The sequence below is a fragment of the Telmatherina bonti genome, assembly GCF_933228915.1.
Source record: "Telmatherina bonti genome assembly, chromosome: 13".
In the NCBI taxonomy this organism is placed as follows: domain Eukaryota; kingdom Metazoa; phylum Chordata; class Actinopteri; order Atheriniformes; family Telmatherinidae; genus Telmatherina; species Telmatherina bonti.
The window spans coordinates 12,702,465-12,708,803 of record NC_136611.1 but is presented as its reverse complement, the minus strand read 5'-3'; positions in this window follow the sequence as shown (position 1 = coordinate 12,708,803).

The window sequence follows — 6,339 nt, the reverse complement described above, 5'->3', positions numbered from 1 at the left end:
GCAAGTTGGGTGTCAGTTGGACAATATCCCTAGGAGGAGTTGTTTAAAATGCATGGCAAAGAAATGACCCCAAAAATGGCGCCTTTTTCAAAATGGCCGACTTCCTGTTGAATTTAGCCCATATGTCCAAGAGACTTTTTTGAAGGTACTGGAAGGTTCTCCAACTGTGCTGAATTTTATCCATGTCGGTCCATGTAGTGGGCGGGGCTGATTGATTGAAATTTTGTAGGGGGCGCTATAGAGACATGCTCCATGTATTCCATTATGTTTCAATGGGGCTTAGTTCAGGGCCTTACTGTCATCAGTCATGGCAAGTATGGTTGCGGTCCAAGGTTCCATGGCTTGGTCACAGGTACTTCCTGTTTCATGGCGTTGGACCGCCATTCGCCATGTCCCGTTTAGCGTAGCGACTTGAGGTTTTTATTGTGGCATCATGAAAGGGTTTGACATGTTTTGGAGGAGGCTCAAGTGTTTTGGACCATTTGCTTAGAAGCATGACCCTCAAACGTGCAAAAAAACACTTCCTGTTGTAAGTGGGCGGAGTTTAGGTCTACACCAGCAATGGTCACAGTAATCTGTTCAGGACTGATCCCTTATTAATCCCTATAAGTTTTAGGGTGATCAGATCAAAATTGACAATTTTATAGTGATTTATGATGTCACGCCGCCGCATGGAACTTCGCCATGGCGTCACGGGCACGCCGTGCAGCGTAGAGCAACGTCCTTTATAAGATCTCTTCACCAACATGTTTTGTGATGCCTGAGTGAATTTGGGCCATGTGGTGTCCACCAAGCCAGAGTTATGGGTGTGTGAGCAAAAAACAACACTTTTGACCTCCAGGGGGCGTGGCTATTTCATAATCAAAATATTGACATATAGAACTCTGTAGGAGGGGACTGCCATCATATCTAGCAAATTTGGTGCAGAAATGTTGCTTTATGTGGGAGTTATATCCGTTTAATTTTTCATGGCGAGACATCAAACTTTGAGGCCCCGCCCCTCGTAAACTAAGTCTCCTATTAGAAGAAATAACACAACATTTAATCACACATGCCTCCTGAACATCCTCAGCAATTTGTGGCTCAGTGGGATAAAAGCTCTAGGACGAGTTCGTTAAAATGCGAGGTGCTAAAACGCCAAAATATTGACTTTGACCTAAAATGGCCGCCTTCCTGTCGACATTTCACCATGACATTAAGAGGATTTTTTGTTCGCCCTTGCATGTAGATCATGTGTATGAATTTTCATAAAGATTAACGACATGCAGTGGCGGGGCACCTAAAATAGGTGGCGCTCTCCTTCAGTTTCGCCCAAACATTCTGGAGCACCTCAAAATATCAAATTTTTCGTATTCCCTTGGGGGGGTACGCAAAATTTGGTGAGTTTTCGAGCACGTTCAGGCCTCCAAAAAAGCACGCGAAGTGTCCGAATAAAAATAATAATAATAATAATAATAATAATAATAAACACTGCAATTACAATAGGCCTTCGCACTGCCAAGGTGCTCGGGCCTAATAATAAACACTGCAATTACAATAGGCCTTCGCACCGCCAAGGTGCTCGGGCCTAATAATAATAATAAACACTGCAATTACAATAGGCCTTCGCACTGCCAAGGTGCTCGGGCCTAATAAACACTGCAATTACAATAGGCCTTCGCACCGCCAAGGTGCTCGGGCCTAATTATGTCATGCTTCTGCCTACAAAAAACATGAAGGAAGATCAAATTTAAACTACTGTATTCAATTCAGTTCAATTCAATCTTTATTTGTATAGCACATTTAACACAACCACTGTTGAAAAAAAGTGTTTCACACAATTAAAATCAAATTGATATCAAATTAAGATCAAATAAAGATCAAATTAAATTCAAACGTAAAAGTATGCATAAAAAAACCAAAACTATCTTTGGTTAAAAAATACTATAAAACAATTGGAAAAACATAGTAATAAAGCCGAGAAATCCACAGAGAAAGCTTTATCTCCTCTACTTTTGAGCCTGGTTTTAGGTACTGCCAGTAGGAGTTGATCTGTAGACCTTAAGGCTCTTGACAGAGCATAGTTCAGCAGAAGCTCAATTAAATAAGGCGGGGCCATAGCATGCAAACATTTAAAAACGATAAATAAAATTTTAAAGTGGATTCTGAAAGTCACTGGGAGCCACTATCACCTCTGCATCTCTTTCACTGCTGGAGATCTCGCTAGAGGACAATTTGAGCAAGCTTTATATACTATAACATGAAATTTGTTTGCTGTTGGCCCAGTGAAACACAATAGATCATGAGGGTTTTAGGTTATTTTTCCACTTTTAAATGAAATGTTTTTACTTGGTATCCTATACTCACTCCTGTCCATGCTCCTTCTGTTTTTTTTTCCTCATTTTCCCATCCTCTTGACATTTCCTTTACATTTTCACGAGACCCCAGATCACAAAGTAAACCAAATGAGCAGAGTTTATCTCTGCTTTATTTCTGGTAAGTGATCATAACCTTCACTCTTTGATCTAAGATGCCCATAGCAGTAAAATAAAAAGAAAGGAGATCAAGGCAACACAGTAAAAATCCCCTGCAGTTATGAAAAGAAAACAGAAGTAAGACATTACATGCTATCATTAAAAACTGACAAACATCTGTGCTTACCGAAGTATTTTTTTTAAAGTGTAACAGCTGCTGTGTGGCAGCATCTGAATATCCCTTCTCTTCTTTCAGCGCTGTATCCTGGCATAAATGGAGAAAACTTGGCTGAAGAGAGTGTGAGTTTCTTTAATTAATTAATTTAATGTAAGAAAGTCAGGTAATATATGACCATAGCATTTTGTTTCCAGACAATAAAGTACAAGCAGCACTTTAAACCAATCATTCTGCCTTTCTGAACACCTGCAGTTTGTGGCAAACTGCAGTCATAACCAGAACAAGGCGCTGACCGTGCCTCAATGTGCTGCATTGTTACATTCTTATTGTTAAAGTGTTGGAGTTGGCACCTTGCACCCAGCAATGAATAGTTGACTTTATGAGCGGTCAAACGTGTGTTTAATGTTTTGACAGGTGTGGCACATGACTCTGGTCATCCAATAGGACCTGTTTTATGTGATACAGATGGTTAACTAATTGATCTGTCTCACACACTTAGGCACTTGTGTTTTTGTATTTAGTTCGACGTGTCTTCTCTGGTATGCACAAAGCAAACGTCTCACCGTGGAAACATGTATGCTGTTTCGCAAAAGGTTCCTAACTTCTTGTCTGAGGACGATGAGGAACAGCTGATTTTTTGCCTGAATGGGGAGGACGAAGAGGACAACCCATCACAGTCTGACTCTGGTAAGGATGTTAAGACTTCCTTTCACACACGACTGTTTTTAGATGCGGTTTGTCATTTTAGAGCTTGCAGTGTGTGAATGATGGGTCATTCTCTGTGCTGGCTGAAACTGATCATTGTTGTTTTAGGTGGAGTTTAATCCATAGGTGGATATGCAAGTAGCTTCAAGTTATTAAATAAGGAAATGTTTCTTTTTCTGAACAAAACCTGAAACACACTAACAATTGTAAGCTATAGTCGGCTACTATCCCTGCTGAGAATGGGATCATATTTCAGGCCCCTGACTTGTCTTGCCCCCCTTATCACTGAGTTTACAGTTATTGCACCACTAAATAGGAATCTTTTATTACAACAGGACATGTAGAGAGCAATCCTCAGTCAACATTTTTTTTTTTTTTTTTTTTTTTGCTAGCAGTGTCAGGAGAATAAGGACAAGCTTGACTGACTCTTACTGAAGGTGTCTTCACTCTGTTTAGCTTCTGGATGGTAAAGTGAAGGATTCTGAGTGGGAAGATCCTGTGGGCTAATAATTGGCTTGTACTGCAGCAAGGAAGACTGATGCCTTGGTGTAAGAATGCTGTGGTTACGAGTTGAGGCTTCAGGCTTTATAAAACTTGGCACTGGACATCTTTAATCTCAACATCCTGTGGTTGGTGTAGCTTTTCGTGCTAAATGGCGCAGCCATCTATGCTCTGCATGTGTGTATTTGTGAGTGTTTTTCTGTTTGTTGGCTGAATTTTCATACTTTTAAGTGTAGTCTTTGATTATTGCCTGTGTGTGACCTCACTCAACCCCTTAAAATGCTTCTGGTGGCTCAAATGAAATAAAACCGGTCAGTTAAATTTACTTCAGTGGAATGTCTGACAGAAAAGGCATCTAAGACTGGAAATGACTCAGGTCTTATACATGGTTAGCAATTTCACATTTGACCCTTAGAGACTTTAAATTCTTCATTAGACATTCCAGACCTGTCAAGCGTTGCGAGTGACCGGCAGGACTTTCCATTTTTTAGCAGAGTGGTGAAGCTTATATTGTGAGTCCATCTGTTTGTTAACACATGCAATATGGCTGTTTAACTGGAGCTTATGCGTCATCAAATAGACAGATAGAACTTGTGTAGCCTTGAGTCTCTGCAAGGGATGTGGAATTTGGAGCATACTTGTCATGTTCCCCCTGTCTTCTTGATGTCATCCTTGTTCCCTCCTGTTCAAATTACTGTGCCTTTTATTTATAAAGCTAAAATTATTCTCCGTTTTCTGCTGTTATCGAAGAATAACAAATAATCCAATATAGATATTTAAAATATTCCAGATAATAGACCCAACATTTTGCTTTGGTTTTTTTTTGTTTTTCCCCTATTTTTTTCCCCACATTTGCCCTCCTGATGCCCCCATTATTTAAATACCCCACCCAAAAGATATACTTACACACAAGTACCTACACATACACATAGACCTACACACACTGTCGCCCTCCATCACATCCCATCCTCCCAGCTCAACATTTTAAATTGAATTTAGTGAACAAATTGCTAAAGCTTCTTCATTCTGAAGAGCTTTGCTCTCCACAGCTGAAGAATGGAAGAAGGTTATTGTGTGTGGATGTGTCGACAGTGTGTACATGTTCATTTGTGTGTTGGAGAGGAAGAATGCAGAAGGGAAGAGTGCGCTAAAGGGGGCAAGGGGTAAAAAAAAAAAAAAAAAGGGGGGGGGGGGGGGTGTTTGTGGCTGAATGGGGGTTGCCAAGGCTTTTCTGAATGTAGTTTTCCAGCAGCTTGTTGCGATCCCCGGGGATGGGAGAGGAGCGTTGTGAATGTATGTGTGTAATGGGGGGAGAAGACGGAGCAAAAGAGAGCGATTTATGATATGGATAGTTTGGCGTGTTGACAAGAGACGATAACTCGAACGGCAAGAGCATGAACAAGAGCCCCCCGACCCCAACTGAGGGATCTAATTGGAGAATGGAAAAAAGGATTAAACCCCACAAAGGCAGCATTAATGTTCACTGTTACAGTGCCAACATCCTCAAGCAACCCTCTCCATACACACACACACACACACACAAACACACACACACACGCACAGAAACTTTTTTCTGTTGTCATAGTATGTCTCTGTCTCACTCTTAGCATATATTCCTCCAACAAAAGCCTTCTTATTCCCTTTTTTTCTTGTTTCCTTTTTCTTTCTTTTTTAAATCACATTCCTAAATTTATGTGCATTTTTTTAAAACCCACGTTTGGCCTCCTTCCACGGTGCCATTGTCTGATTTTTCTCTTAAACCCTTTTTTATCACCCAATTGCCAAATTTTTACTTGTATCCTTGCAGCAGCAAATGGAGCACTGTACTCCTGCAAGTTGGCAGGAGGAGAACAGAAACAACATGGAAGAAGAAAACAGCAGCAGCTCTCACTGCTGTCTCCATGGTGAGGCTGCTGACCTGGAAGTCTGCACCCCCCGCCCCCCCCCTTTATGTAAAACATAAAGAATGAGAGAATTGACCGATTGAGAAGAGCTCCCCTCAGATGTGGCGTATTCGGGCTCAGCTGCTTGTGGTGCAGCTCTGCAGCTTGGCATATTACCGAGACACAATCATGGACTTACTGGGTTAATGATTTCTCCTATGTCTGAAGCTCACCTCCGCTAAGCTGTCTGCCTCCATGTTTGTCTTCACTGCAGGTTCTGAAGTCACTCCTGTTTGACTTTGTCTTTCCCTGCTTCTCTCCTTCCTTCAGTCACTCTTTCCGGCCGTCAATACCCTCCTCCCCCTGCTCCTGTCAGCATGTGTTGATATCTCTCCCGCTCACTCAGTACACAGTTTGGTAGATGAGTGACTGAGAGGGACGAGGAAAGAGTGAAAGACCTAGAAGCTGGCACAGATTTGAGAAGAGCTGTCAGAAATAGCAGGAAAAAGCAGTAGACAGAGGGAAAAAAGTGAAGTGGGGGAAAAACCAATAGCAGAAGACGGGGTTCAGGCTCAGCTCTGTCAGACAGCTGAGAAAAGGGAAGGCTAGGGGTTTTTAG